We start from the raw sequence: 16,095 nt of genomic DNA, 5'->3' as shown, positions 1-16,095 counted from the left end.
TTCAGTGCTCTCCAGCTGGCTTCTATTGGCTTTACACTAAGTTACCTGAAACACGTGTTTAAAAACATTTTATCAGCAGGAAATACTGGTGAGTGAATCCCAGTTTAACCAAATTTAACTAAAAACCAATTTGCAGTATTGAGGGCACATCCGCAATTACATTTGTATCCAAGACATCACAATTAACATCAGTGGTACGGTCATACTCAACATATGGGATGTTACCACACCAGTAACCAATTTTGTATACAAAACCCCAACATACCCACTATAATTGTATTCTTCACAAATACTCAATAACTGTCATTTGCATGGAAAGGTATTTAAGGTTTTGTAAAAACAGTTAATAAAAAGGAGATTACTCACAAAAATGAGCATATAAAAAGAAGGATCAACTCACATTGCTATTATAGAGCTTTCCTTTGTGACTTCCTGGTTATAATCTAATTAAATAAACAATGCACACGCGTTAGTATAATAACCCATTTTAACATTAGTAATACCCTCCCCGAGACGGCATTCCAACGACTACGTCGGGCAGAACCACGACAGCCGTTACGGAACCCTAGATCAATCGGGCAGAGTATCTAATACGTATCCAGGGGTTATGATACTTACAACGAGGCAGAGCTTCGCTAATTAGGGGGTATAATACCCGCGTATCATTTCTACTACTTCAGAATTCGTTTAGAAAGAAAAGAAATGAACGAGGAATACTGAAACCCGATGCCTGCTTATATAGGTGCTGATTCTGGTTCCCACGCGGCCCGCATAAAGAAAGAACAGGGGTTACGCGGCCCGCGTCAACCCTGGTCAATGGACTAGCTTGTCCGGCTCACCCTCTAGACCCGCCACGATGATGACACGTGTCATCACCGGGCTGCGCCACCAATCGGGACACTCGCGGCCCGCGTAAACTAAAGGTGTGGCCTTACGCGGCCCGCCTGGACTTAAGAAATCAAAGGAATCCGGTTACACCCTCACACGGCCCGCATTAAGTTTGCGGTGGGCCTACGCGGCCCGCCTCAACTTACTATTTCTTGTTTTTCACTTATTGTTAATGCTATATTGTATTTCAGGGTCGGTTTTCACATGCGGGGTGTATTTTAGGAAGTGTAGGGTGTCAGAAAAATATTCGGAAGGGTTGTTACATTTTGGGTACAACTCCTGGATTATTTAATAAAATATATAGTGCACTTACATTAAGTATAGTAACCCAATTCTACTTTATCCCTACGTCACGAGACAGAACCCCAACGAATTTAGGCAGAGCCTTGACATACGTTACGGGGCCCTACGTCAGTCGGACAGGGTATCGGTGATCAAGGGTTAAAACAATTAAAACGGGGCATGGCTTTGGAGTTATTATAGGTGAAGAGAAATGGAAATATCTTAGGATGAGAAAGATGCCGAGACACAGCAAGCACCTTTGAATGTCAAGTATGAGCTCTTATATATAGTTGAAGTTGTCTTGGAAGCCACGTTTTTATCTAGACACGTAATACACGTTCATTGAATTCATTCATATCCATAAGAAATCCTTTACAATCCCATTTAAATCTTTTTTCTAAGTTTAGTTATATTATTATAATTGGATATAATGTACACGTACACATGCACTTTTAAACTTTCATTTTACAAATTCTTTATTATATTATTATTTATTATAATTAATTTAACTAATTCATTTATTTGGCGCTTATAACTTATAAAATATGACGTTTTATAAAATAATGAATATGCCATTAGGACGAGCATATTTTTATCTACATTTTGAACCAAGTTTCATTAAAAACAGAGTAGGTTCAATAATATACCATTTAATTATTAAATGGTTCCTACGCTTGCTCAAAGTACCTTATATTTCCATTGGTCCACTTACCCATGATGCATCCTTTTAATAACATAAGTTTTTATATTTTATATAAATAAAATCTTTGAGAATGTTACACTATCTCATAAAGGTCGGACCAATGCTAAAGGTTAAAACTCGGACCAACTCATTCCTTTGGCCAAAAGTCGGACTAAGGGGAAGTGGTTGAAACTCGGACCATCTATGGTATTCATAAAGCTCGGACCTTTGTATATTGTAAAGATCGGACTTCAAGTCTTATATATATACTTCGGACTATTCATAATGTTATAAAACTCAGACAATGTTCGCTTTATAAAACTCGGACATATTCAAAAGTCGGACAAGATTTCATGGTTTAAAACTCAGACAACTAACATTCAATAAAACTCTGACTAACAAATAATCATGCGTTCATTGCGATTGAAGCAGTTACGCATATACATCCAACAGTTACGTTTTTACTTTTCTACGATCCAGAAACCCTAGTTCATACAATACATGGCACGAAACAATTTAACAGATATCATCATCATTCAAGCAATTGATTTCACGACCAAACATCATCATAACACAATAACCAAGAATCAACCAAAGCACAGAACCATCATATGAAAGCTAGGGTTTTTCAAGTATTACAAGAATCAAGAATTGATACGATCAACCAATCAATTAGGGTATACAAGTATCGCAATAACAATAAACAATTACCTTGGATGATTCTAGAGAGAATGTGGAAACAAAAGTGATGAAAGTCTTGCCAATGATTTGGTGATGATTGCCAGAGAATATGAACTACGTGCTTGGATTTTTGTGTGTGTGGTTTAGTGAAGGATTAGGGTTAAGTATAATTAAATTTTCACTAATTACTCAATACACCCTGAATTATTATATTTTACACAAGCATACCATCTTACGAGCATTTCACAGTTTCACCACCAAGTTCACATAATTGACAAGTCTATCACAATTAATCAAACAACCATGCACAATCACACAATACGATTTATTGCATTAAAACGTATACCATTCCATAGCAATCAATTGTGCAAATAATTAACTACACGAACAATGAATGTGCAATAAATGCGAAATAGAAATCTTGGAAATTCGAGTTGTCACATATTTGATATGCATAATTACATATATATATATATATATATATATATATATATATATATATATATATATAGGGTAGGGTTCATGCGATTAATAGCTTTAAGGAGAGAACCATGAGAACTAGTTTTGGCAGTTGAGTGTGGGTATAGCCATGCACGCGTATGGCTTGCGCGGCATTTGGGACCATACGCCTTCATCTTTACGTGCTCTCATGTAAGGGGTATGGTCCCAAATGCCGCGCAAGCCATATGCGCACATGTCCATACCCACATTCAACCGCCAAAACTCAGCCTGTTCCAAGGCTTAGGCCCGGGACCTATCCGCATAAGCGCAACCGTGATAAGCTCATGAAAGTGTGTCAGTACAAATGACAGTAACTTGCAGTCGATCAATGCGCACGAGACTCTATCCACCAATTCCCACAATGAACAATCATGTGTTATTCACTACCCCATTATCTCTTCTCACAACTAAAGACATACGCAACAAGCGTGGCCAACAACTTTCCTGCACCCAGGCGACAGATAAGCCTAAAACTCAAACTCTTAACTTCCGAGCACTCCTAATAAGCCTAGTGCTCCTCCCATGCTTGCACGCGGGAGTAACACTAGACTGGGGGACATGATGGGTATGGTATTGGACCCGGCCCGAACGGTCGGACATTTCCATTACTTATCGCTTTTTATATTAATATTTATTATTATTGCTTACTAACTCAACCGCGAGGCCTAACGCGATGTAGTTTACACTACAGTGAGCTGGGGACTTGTAGAGATAACCCTTAACTGGCCTGGCCCATTGAGGTTAGGGGACGCCCGTGTCTCCTATATAAAGAGGTGTTCACCTCATTATTAGGGCACAAGATATAGAGCCACCACACTTTTGTTACTGGAAACAGGGGATTCTTCTCCTACCGACCATCTCTACATCCCCATGTTTATCTCTTCTCCATTGCAGATCTAGGTTCAAAAGGAAGAACGAGCTATGATTGTCAGCCTCTTAGAGAAAGCGGTCCAAATCACCCCGGTAGAGGATCCATGTTATATTTACACATGTGTAAATTTGTTATATTTACACATGTGTAAAAAATCTAATAAGAGTGATTTGAGAGAGGAAATGAATTATTTAATGTTGTAAATTCTTTTTAATGTTATATTTTAATTACAATGAGGTTTTTTTTTTAAATTAGGTTTTTCATTCGTTTTCACGTTTCTCGCAATATTTTGCGTTTATATGATAACCCTCCCATATACTTATTTACGAACTTATAAAGCCCTTCTAACGGGTTTTCTATATGTTGCAACTTTGTCTTTGACAAACACTAGCTATAGCATCAATTTAGTTAAGAAAGATGTGTAGTGTGAGGAGGAAGATAATGCCCCAACTTTGGGTATTATCCGTCCCATTATTATATTTTGTTCTTTTTAATTAAAACTAATGTTTAAAATGAGTGTAGTGACATGATTGGCCAAAAGAATCTCATAAGGCGTTTGATTTGGAACGGCCCAAGCCAAATTTTGAAGAAAAACTCCCCTAGGGCGGTAGAGGAGCGTTATGAGCCTTTTTTTTTTGTGTGTGTGTGTGTGTGGGGGGGGGGGGGGGGGGGCGCTAAAAAACCTCACTACTATGGGTGATCTAAGTAGTTAAGAAGTAAATATAGTAAAGATGCAATAGCATCAATTTAGTTAAGAAGTAAATAACAAGGGCGATGATAAAACAAGAACCAAGAAATTGAATGGATAAATATAGAATATGTAGAGACAAAGTGTCAAATGCTGTTTGCTACAAACAAAAGGGACAACACACGAAACACACGACAAAATGGAAACAATTTTCAACCAGAAAAACTAAAGCTGAACTGCTTTCCCCTCTTGCCTTCATTTTATTTTGAGTTAACTGCCATTTTCGTCCCTGTGGTTTGGTCACTTTGGCCATTTCAGTCCATTTTTCAAAAATGCGCCATTTTCGTCCCCCACGTTCTGGAAAGGTGCCATTTCAGTCCAAAAATCATAACCCAGTTAAGTCAGTTTGTAAATAAGGACTGATTGTGTAAATTTGTAACATAAAGGACTGATTGTGTAAATTTAAAAAATGGACTGAAATGGCAGTTAACACCACCACCACTAGCCTTGCCACCACCACCACTCCGCTGCCACCACCACCACCACCACAGCCACCACCGCCACTCCATAGCCACTACAGCCACCCTGCCACCACCACCACCACTCCGCTGCCACCACCACCACCACCACCGCCGCCACAGCCACCACCACCACCATATAGCATGTTGTCATCGTTTTTATGGGTTTTTTTTTATTAGCGAGTTACCATGTTGAGATTAAATTATGGTTCACCATCTGTGTTCCTCCTGGACTCTGCAGTCCATATGATTTCTGACACACGGATGCTCATGTCGTAATTTCCATTACACCTTAATCAGAGTTCCCATTACACTCATGTCGTAATTTCCATTGACAACTTCTTGGACCTTTCATCAAACAGGAAAAGCATTAACTCACAAAATTAATGAATATAATAGCAGCTGTTTGCTCAATTCATTGGACCTTTCAAGAATCATTGCTTAAATCACTTGACTTCTAACAATTCAGTTGATTATAAGTTGCTCAATTTACTGTACAGCTGCTCCTAATCCAGTTAGCTTCCTGATCGAAACCAACAGAACACGGAAAGCAACGAAGTGGTTTTATCTAGGTGGTACTCCTAGTAATGTGATCAATATAATACAATTGTCCTGTTACTGCATCAGATCTGACCCCATCTCCATCATCTCGATCGTTGATTACGAAATGCGCAACGTGGATGAGACCCGATATTATATACGTGAAGAGACCGGTTTATCAGTGTCGGTTTGAGCCTCAGGATGAGTCTTTTAAGTCGATGGCACCTTTGCTTGATCCGGAAACCGAGCGGGATTTTATGTGTCAGTTGGAGAGTGATGATGGTGGGGTGGAAACGTGTACGTATTTCGGTGGGTTGTGTAAGATTTTAGGGGTGAACCAGAAAGCTTTTCGGAGAAGACGACCGGAGAAGACGAATCAGTTTCTTACGAGCAAAACAAAGGAACGAGAACGGTATACCGAAACGAAAAGCTTGCGGGTTACGGGGACGTCTTCGTCTTCTCCGGTCGTCTTCTCCGATGAACTCCGAACTCCGGCGAGTTGCAGAAATGAGCAGGGTGGCGGTGGTGGCTGTGGTGGCGGTGGTGGCGGTGGTGGTGGTGGTGGCAGCGGAGTGGTGGTGGTGGTGGCAGGGTGGCTGTGGTGGCTGTGGAGTGGCGGTGGTGGCTGTGGTGGCGGTGGTGGTGGCAGCGGAGTGGTGGTGGTGGCAAGGCTAGTGGTGGTGGTGTTAACTGCCATTTCAGTCCATTTTTTAAATTTACACAATCAGTCCTTTATGTTACAAATTTACACAATCAGTCCTTATTTACAAACTGACTTAACTGGGTTATGATTTTTGGACTGAAATGGCACCTTTCCAGAATGTGGGGGACGAAAATGACGCATTTTTGAAAAATGGACTGAAATGGCCAAAATGACCAAACCACAGGGACGAAAATGGCAGTTAACTCTTTTATTTTATTAAACAAAAAAAGTAAAACAAAAGTAACTAAAGTTGAACAACTTCCTGCAACCCAGGTACGCATGCTTGGGTTCACTATTCAGTGTTCAGTGCTTTGGTCAATTCACTTTTTGTATTTTACAAAGCTAATCTTATTTCCTTGTTTAGTTGGCTCAAATATTACTGATTGTTATTATTATTATTAGAGTAAACTGCGATTTTGGTCCCTGTGGTTTGGTCAGTTTTGCCACTTTAGTCCAAATCTCAAACTTATTACATCTGGGTCCCTGTGGTTTGCATTTTGTTGCCATTTTAGTCCAAAATCCAAAAACCCTATTTTTTTGACTGTTGCAACCTCCTATTTTGTCCTGTAGTGCAGGGGCATTTTGATCATTTTGCTTTTCATTTTACATTTTCTTAATTAACTTCATCCCCAAATAAATCATCATAAAACCCTAACAGACTCTATCTCTCTTCTCTCTCTAAATCGATCAGTTAAGTTGAGACCTAGATTGATCAACATAATCCCCAAATAAATCATCATCATCGTCCCACCTGAGCACCACTCCGGCGTCGTCCCTACCGAAACTCAGATCCACCATCGTCATCGTCATCTTTGCGTTCCTCTCTCTCTCTCTCTCTCTCTCTCTCTCTCTCATGTTTCTCTCTCATTCGTGTGTATTGGAGAGAAAAGCTTTGAGTTTCAGATCTGAATCGAAATCAGAAATATTTTGATCTGATTGTTTGTGGGGGTTAGAGATCAGAGAGATTGGTGGTGGCGGTGGTTACGGTGGTGGCGGTGAAAGAATGAAGCAGAAGCTCCGGCGGCTGTGCGTCTTTTTTGGATGGTTTTAGCGAGAGGGCAGGTGGTGGGGCGGTGGCGGGTGGAGTGACGGTGGTGGCACTGCAGATCTGGATCGAAATGGCAGTTTACTCTATGAGGCAGAGAGGAGCAAGGGTTTCTGAGGGTGGTTGCCGCCTCTTTCCGCCAGTGATTTTGATTATCTTCAACAACCCTCCGTTATATATGTATTGAGAGAGAGAGAGAGAGAGACAGAGAGACAACTGTTCTTTCGTGGTGTGTGTTGTTACTTGTTCTGTTATGCTTGTTCACCATGAGGCTGTGATGATTTCACCTAATCCGAGTCAAAATCGGGTCAACATTTGAGATGATGTTCTTGATTTTCTGGATTTTCTGATGATGTTTGAGTATGTTCTTGATTTTCTGGATTTTCTGGGTTTTGATGATGATGTTTGATTATGTTCTTGAAGATACAGATCTGAGCCTCGTTTCTTTTTACAAATCGGTTTTTGTTTTGATTTGTTGTCTGTATTTTGATTTTTGTGATGGTTTCTGGTTTTGTTCTGGGTTCTTGATTTTCTTGAAGATGATGTTCTTGATTTTCTGGATTTTGATGATGAAGTTTAATGATGTTCTTGATTTTCTGGGTTTTGATGATGAAGTTTGATGATGTTCTTGGAGATAGATGTTATTAATTACTGAAATGTTATAATAAATTAACATGGACCAAAATGCCCCTGCACTACAGGACAAAATAGGAGGTTGCAACAGTCAAAAAATAGGTTTTTTGGATTTTGGACTAAAATGGCAACAAAATGCAAACCACAGGGACCCAGATGTAATAAGTTTGAGATTTGGACTAAAGTGGCAAAACTGGCCAAACCACAGAGACCAAAATGGCAGTTTACTCTTATTATTATTATTATTATTATTATTATTATTATTATTATTATTATTATTATTATTATTATTATTATTATTATTATTATTATTATTATTATTATTATTTTCGGGGAAATGATAAGGATTTTGTTTTGGGAAAGATAAGGATATTCATTAATAAATAAGTTCATATCTTCTTAAGGGGAGGGAGGGTGGTCACTAGTGATAAAATTTCTATCATTCACAATATCTAATCATATTCTGCCATGTCAGCAACCATTTTTCCATCACTCACAACCTTTTTTAGTAGGGATGGTCATCACTCACCACCACACCCAACAATTTCCCCCCAACCAACAATTACACTCACAATTAAATACCATCACACGTTAAAAAAATAACGAAAATTGTTTTCCGTGATAAAATAACGCGTTATACTTTTTAGTGGGGGTGGGATTTTTAATGTTCCACGCGTTATGATCAATGTTCCACGCGTTATTCTTTATCCACCCCGCCCGGCCTAACAAAGGCCACTTTAAAATCCACCAGGACCGTTTTCGAAAATCATAACAAAGAACCTTAGCTCTATGCGAGATAAAAAAAATTAGGCACTATTCATTAATCCATTATGTTTGTTTATTGATTTGGGCCTACTTATTAATTCATAACACACTAAAATAGTTGAGCTTTAACATTTTAGTTCATAAATCCAGGCTTTTTAAGTTTTTTTCTTTAAAAACATACATATTTTTTTAAATATATATAAAATATTTATAAATTTTTTCGATGCCCTATTTCAATTTGGACCCAAAGCGGTCGCTCACCCGGTAATTACTCTGAGCCGACCCTGAAATCAACCTATTACGCACTTTGTTAGACTTAAATTCGTACCATTTTGATGGGGGATAAACCACTGGTTTCGTTAGGCTAAGAGGTATATCGGCTTTTTTTTTTTTAATATTGTAAAATATAATTTTTAGTATTTTTTTATGTTGATGGTGGTAGTGTAATTATGCATAATTATGGAGGAGATAAATAATGTCTCATTTCTTCAGAAAACGAAGGATCTCCTTTTGTTTTTGGTGCTTTCTTCTTCCTCTTTTGTTTCAATCTTTTTCATATAATATGATCCTCTTCTTTTAAGATAATAATATAATAACTACTTGATTAATTATTGTAATTAAAAATAATAATAGTGGAATCATTGATTATAATCTCACTCAAAAGTAAATATAATAATAATAATAATAATAATAATAATAATAATATAACTGCTTATTATCAATATATTTGTACTAAGTGTGCATTTCAGATGAGTTATTACCTATATAACTATGAAGATGTAAACTTATCTACTTTATTTACCATCACATAGTGTATAAAAAAACTTTTTTACTATTTTTTTTGTTTTTATGTGATTTTATTCTATTATTGACTTTTTATGTGTATTCGGTTTATTTTGTTAAAAACTAGGCTATGTATTACACTACACAACTTCATAATGCTAAACAAACCTATGTTGGACACTCGAAATTGTTCGCATATTCTATGGCCATGGTGGTATAACCTGGTCTTACATATCTCTATCTCTAATAAAAGAACAAGGTTGGGCCAGGTGTCATCACCACAAGCAACCACCTTTGTCTCTCTCTTATGTGTCAATCCTAGCTTTCTTCAAGTCCACGTGTCCATTCCTCCATTTTTTCAGTTATTATTATTTTTTTTTAAACAATTGGTAAAGATGAAAGAGGGCAGACAAAAAGACAAATCTCTGAATCAAAAGGAGTCTGTCTCTTCACATGAATTCAAAATTCAAATCTCTGAAAACTCCTTCACCTCATCCAAGAATTCAAAATTTAAAACCCTCACTCTCTTCACATCAAAATCAACTCACATAATCCCCACTCTCTTCACACCCATTCACATCATAATCTCATCTGGGTTTTGAGATTAAAACAACATGTACGGAAGAGATCCGTGGGGCGGGCCGTTGGAGATCAACAACACGAATTCAGCCCCCGATGACGACCGGAGCCGGAATCTGAACGATTTCGATAAGGCATGGCTGTCTCTTTGTAAGTACGATCGTAACCCTAGCTTGCATATACACATGTGACACCCCTCCCTATATAACGAACCACCTTCACAGACGATTTCTGCAGTCAAGCCTCAAGAGGCACCATATCTCTATGCTTCCAAATCATCATATTAACCCTTCTCCTCACAACCTCTGCAAAATTTCTCTCAAATTCTCATCCTCAACTGCCATTACAGCTAGAGCTGCACACTTTGTAGGTATTTACTTACTATTTCTTCAACATTTAACCTTCAATCGGCTCTATTTTGTATTATTTTAAGTAATTATTATAAAATTTCCGAGCTCTGCTTTTAATTTTCGCCATTAACGAAAACCTAGGGTTTATGTGGTTAGTTCGTGAAGCAACGAATACATTTTGTTGTATATTGTTTTGTGATGTTTTGCTTCGTTTTCGTATCAGTTTTGGTTCAGGAAACGCGAGAATAAGGCCTGAGATGGAGGAATTATCAAGCAGGAGTAGAGAGGTGAGTAAGAATTTGATTTTCTGAGTTTAATTTTGTTGTTGAGTAGATGATTGATTATTCGTCATTGTTGAGCAATTTGTTTTGTTGAGTTGTTGGCGTTGTTCTACGGTTTTTAGGTCGAGTCGTCGCGCATTTCGTTTTGTTTAGGCTTTGTGCTGTGTTTTTAATACTGTTCTTTATTATAGGAATAAATGTAGATGCCTATTTTCTAGGTATTGGTTATCTGTAATAAATGCATATTTAGTAATTTTTAGTTCTGCTGTTCTAGAGGTTAAGGATTAATTGAGTATAATATCTATATCCGTAACGATGGCTTGCGACTTTACGATGGAGTTTTCCTTATTTGTTTACAGATATATATTGCTTTTAGAAGTTTATAACTTCATGTTGAAAGTGGGGTTAAGTTTTATAAATACTTAACTATATCTCATTATAACATATTCCTTCAATCATATCACTACTCATGGTTTCAGGCAGGGTAGAAGCATGGTGACTTATGGTGTTATGGCTAGAAGCCAATAACTGTGTCAACATCAGCCTCCGTATTTAAAGTAAGTAACCAGTTTATCATTTAAAGTAAGTAACCAGTTTATCATCCATTCGCATCCTTATGCCATGCAAGATAAAAAAAGATAGTAATGTTCAACAAGTTACAAAGAAGTAATGTTTTATTACTAACGGGTCGAACGAGATCTAAAAATCTTTATGATTTGAATGCTAACAGAGTTACAAAGAAGTTGGACTCAATACTATTGTTTTGGCTGGAGTTGAATATGAAAGTCAAAGTTCACGAGACTGGGCTGCTAGAGGTAACCCCAGTACGCTTTTTACTATTACGTTTTGTTGATTTACTTGGTTTTTAGTTTTTTATTTATAAAAGAGTTTGGAATATATTATTACGTTTTGTTGATCATGTCACGTTAAAAAACTGTTTATATATACATAAATACATATTTATGAAATATTGAAGGTAAATCAAGCGACTTTTAAATTATAATTACATGGTATGTTGATGTACAAGTATTTATGTTTGATTGAACATTAAAATTGAATCAAGTGCTTTATAAATCCATATTTTCTTATAATAAAACTATAAAAGATTATTCTTAGGGACATGTGTCTCTCTCATATTCAAGATTAATGTAAATCAAGTGCAATAGCTTTTGATCATAGAAATGGAATAAATGTTTTTTATGACGAAATGATAAAACCTGAACGCAATTTAAAGATACATATCCCAAGCTTAATATGCATTTTTTACTTAGATACATACAAGTGAATACCATCAGTCAAGCCCTAAAATTCGTTATATGTTTTAGGCGCTTGTAATTTTTTGTTTTGTGGGGAATGAATGGTTGTTTCCAGCAACTGTTTTTCTGTTCATATATTTAAAGATTGATATTTACTTTGAGAATTTTTCAACTCTTTTATTTTTGCATCTAATTCATTTTCGATTGTGATGCAGATGGCAAACTCTTTGATGCATCACAGTATGCTTTTTTCAGTCAAGATAGTTTAGGCAAGGCTGATTTTGGGTGTTTAGAAGGTGAAGAAGATAATTCACTAAATGGACCTGGCGATGATGAATCCCGTTTGTTTGAGAGAGGAGGTATGTTTGTCTGTTGTGTACGTAAATAAGATTTATCGATGGTTGTTATGCATGTTAGTTGTCCTATTTCCCTTTTTGCGAACTTATGCTATTTTTTATACTAATTTTGTGTATATTGTATGCATCTGATAGAGAAACTTCTGGTTTTTAGTTGTGGTTTGATGATTGTTCTGCCAAACGGTTCATTGTGTGTTTGAAACCACTGTCGGTTAAAACATTGTTAGAGAAGAACTTCATAGTTTGCACCTCTATGACCATCAGATTGTAGTTTTGAAACACAATGTGTGGCATGTGAAGTGCCTCAATTAGGTACATTCTCGCTTTCGTTCATCGTCTTATTATAGCTATTTTTAGTAAAAAAAAAATTATTCTTCGATTAGTTTTTTTTTATTTGATGGCCATTGGGATTAACAAACCTGTATCCTTGGAATAATCTATATGATTATGTAGAATGATTAATGTGGTTTTATTAATTAAAAATATACTTTGGCTGACTTTAAACCTTTGGACCCATTTGACTACACCCCATTAGGGACATGTGGTTTGGATAGTGACCTCTATCCGCATCAATAACCGAAACTGGTAATGGCGATTTGGTGGCGGACATCAGAGTTTGGTGATGGTAGTCATGACTCCGGCGGTTATTGGGGTTTAAGGTTAGCGTGTTCATTTTGCAGCTGTTTTCAGATTATTTATAACTTAAATTTTGATCCTCATATTAGCTTTATAATCTATTTATTTGTATCCGTTTTGTCAGTTTACTTAGTTCAAAGGCTTAGTGTCAACTACCGTGAATTTGTATCTGTACCGTCAGTTTATATGAATTGGAGTTAATTATTGCTGCATGAATTTGTGTATGCACCCTCTAACAATGAAAGCAGAATGCTGAGAATGCTTCTTAATAATTGAAGCATAAGCATGGGTAAAGATGGCCTTCCTAATTCAGTGGGTGATGTTCCAAATCTAGGATCATCTATGCCTATTCTACCTTGCGGTGATCCAGATATGTTACTTAAGGTGGCTTTTTTATATTAACAATGTCTTTTTTATTCTTTTTAAGGATGTAACAAGACGACCGACTATTAACTTTTTTTATATGGATTATTATATGTAGTTTTGTATTCATATTTTTCGTATCAATAATTTACGAAAGTAAATAAATAAACAAAAAGGGTTGATGGGTTAAGCCCAACCATATTTACATGACCTACACCAGTTTTGACTTGCTGGTCTTTTGTCAAGAACATGTATGACTCATACATATTTGTTTACTGTTTATATAGCTAATAAGTGTGATATTAATATACTATTTTGCGTTTAGACGATTAAATCGTTCTTACTTGAATATTAATAAAAAATATGCACGGATAAATAGTTTATTGGTTGACACCATAACCTTTCACACCACATATTAGCGGAAAGGCAGACAAGACAAGTGGGTGAAATGGGTAACCCAACCTGTTGAAACTACATGTTATGACCCGAACTCATTTGACCCCGCCCTTTTTGCTGCATACAAGCAAGTATATTGAATGCTGCAGGTTCAAATCATGTTTGTACTACTACTTTGTCCTAGGATTAGTTAGATATATTTATACATGTTACAATTTTCATGTCCCCTTTTTGAGTTTTTAAGATAATTAGTGTTTTAGTAATTTTACGTGAGCAAAAATATGTTGAAGAACTTTTGACTACTCTTTTGGATAGCGGGTCATGTAGGTTGGCTAATGGGTCACTGGGTAAAACGGTAATGCAATTTAGAAAAAGCCAACTATATTTCTCATTCACACATGTTTAAAGTTGTCGCTGTTTATATACTGTTATTTCTATTGTTTCTACGATTGATTGTTCGTCCAAAATATTAAAGAACATGTCTTTATTATGTAGGTAATAGCCAGTTTGAAAGAATTACTATAGCAACTTGACAGTCAAACCTGTGCTGATTCTAACTATTCATGTAGTTAACACTTTTATTGTGCTGAAGAGTTATCAGGTTAAATCATAAAAAAAATACTTTTATAGATATAGAAATTTTTAACACAACCGATAACCCGTGAAGCTCACGGGATATAGATATAGAGATGGACGTGATACGTTATTTAAAACTAAAGATAATTTAGAGAAAAATAAATTTTATATTAAATTATCTAAATGAATATAAAGGCACGAATGTCAATGCTCTTAGATGTTATTTTGATTGTTAAGATATAAAAGATCATATTAAATAATAAGTTATTAATTGTATTTTTTAAACCCGTGTGTCACACGGGATATAGGCTAGTATATACTATATACACTGACATATAAATGTTTCATAAAATAGTTATTTTAAACATTTTTTTCTATTTGTAAAATTATTAGTATAATTATCTGTCGGTAAGCATATCATATCAAATTGTACTTCCGTGGTAATCAAACAAGGGAACAAATCTTTTTATTCACTTTATGAACATGAGAACATCTATATTCTATAATGTTTTAGATTTACAAACTTAACTCGCTTTATTTTTTTAAATAATACAGTTACATTTTCGCGTAATATGTCTAATAATAAATGGTAAAGGTTGCTATATTGATGTTATTATTTGAATTTAGATTGCTCAAAAGTAATAATTTAAAGTGTAATATGTCTAATAATAAATGGTAAAGGTTGCTATATTGACGTTATTATTTGAATTTAGATTGCTCAAAAGTACATAATAATTCAAAGCAAAATTATTGGTTTATAAAAAGGTAAAGTTTGCTATTAATGTTATTATATTTGAATAATTGATCCTATCAAGATACCGTCAAATGGCAATCTACATAGACGTCTACCCAACATGAGAAAGGGTACACCTATCATTTACATACAATTAAAAAGCTCCAATGCTTTCCCAACCTTTTAAGGATTATGGCTATGCTTTATTGGTTAGAAAAAAAATAATGACATTTTTTAACGGCAAATTTAGACCACTCACAAATTATTTGAGTATTATCGTTCTACCAGCTGAATCATCTGATCATATCCAACTTTACTAAGCAACAATGCACATACATTAATTCAGACGGAAACCCAATAAATCTGAGACTCCCCCTTGTAGGTATCAAACTCAGGACCTAATGGTCCATAAGTTTTATCTTACTCTCAAGATGTCATTAGACTATAATGTAATGGGCAAAATAATAACATTATGTTAAATAGGTGAGTCTTTAATTAATATACCTTTTAATAAAGGTGTTGTGAGTTAACCGAAAAAGGTGGGCCATGACGATGGTGCCACGTGATTATTGAAAAAAAAAAAAACTCTCTATTCTCTCTCTCCCTCACCATCTCTCTGTCTCACCTCATGTTGTATTTTTGCGCTCGTTGAAGGGGTAACGCATCCCTTTTACGCCCCCTTTAACAATAGTGTTTTGGTGTTTGATGGCGTGGGATAACGCCCCTTTAACCATATATAAAAAATAAAAGAAAAAAGAAATTAAAAAAACATAAAAAGATCTGATTGGATATGCATGTGGCCCCACCAAGTCTCCCTCTATAGCGCCCGTGATCCATCTGACGAGCCCCTCCATATCGCCTACAGGGTGGTGTTTGAGGCAACTAACATAAGAGTGATATGGCATGGGATGCTACTCCACACCATATGGTCTAAAGTACAACTAAGTTTTAATAAGCTAAATTAAAGACTAATCTATTTATCAATTAAT

At 36.0% G+C, this 16,095-nt stretch overlaps 1 long non-coding RNA gene across 5 annotated transcripts; it reads left to right on the top strand.

Annotated features, from left to right (window-relative positions):
- Positions 1-9,990: 9,990 nt before the first annotated feature.
- Positions 9,991-13,603, top strand: LOC110915863. 5 transcript variants are annotated; one of them, XR_004884677.1, is made up of 7 exons: positions 9,991-10,529; positions 10,733-10,796; positions 11,270-11,347; positions 11,521-11,605; positions 12,262-12,714; positions 12,938-13,061; positions 13,163-13,603. It is a non-coding gene; the product is annotated as an uncharacterized LOC110915863 (long non-coding RNA). The 5 variants fall into 5 exon arrangements; XR_004884678.1 differs by having other exon boundaries at positions 10,030-10,529; positions 12,262-12,405; positions 12,538-12,714; positions 12,938-13,603; XR_002579317.2 differs by having other exon boundaries at positions 12,938-13,603.
- The last annotated feature ends 2,492 nt before the right edge of the window (positions 13,604-16,095 follow it).

Source organism: Helianthus annuus, chromosome 16 (genome assembly GCF_002127325.2).
Source record: "Helianthus annuus cultivar XRQ/B chromosome 16, HanXRQr2.0-SUNRISE, whole genome shotgun sequence".
In the NCBI taxonomy this organism is placed as follows: Eukaryota; Viridiplantae; Streptophyta; class Magnoliopsida; order Asterales; family Asteraceae; genus Helianthus; species Helianthus annuus.
This window is presented reverse-complemented; position numbering and strand designations above follow the sequence as displayed.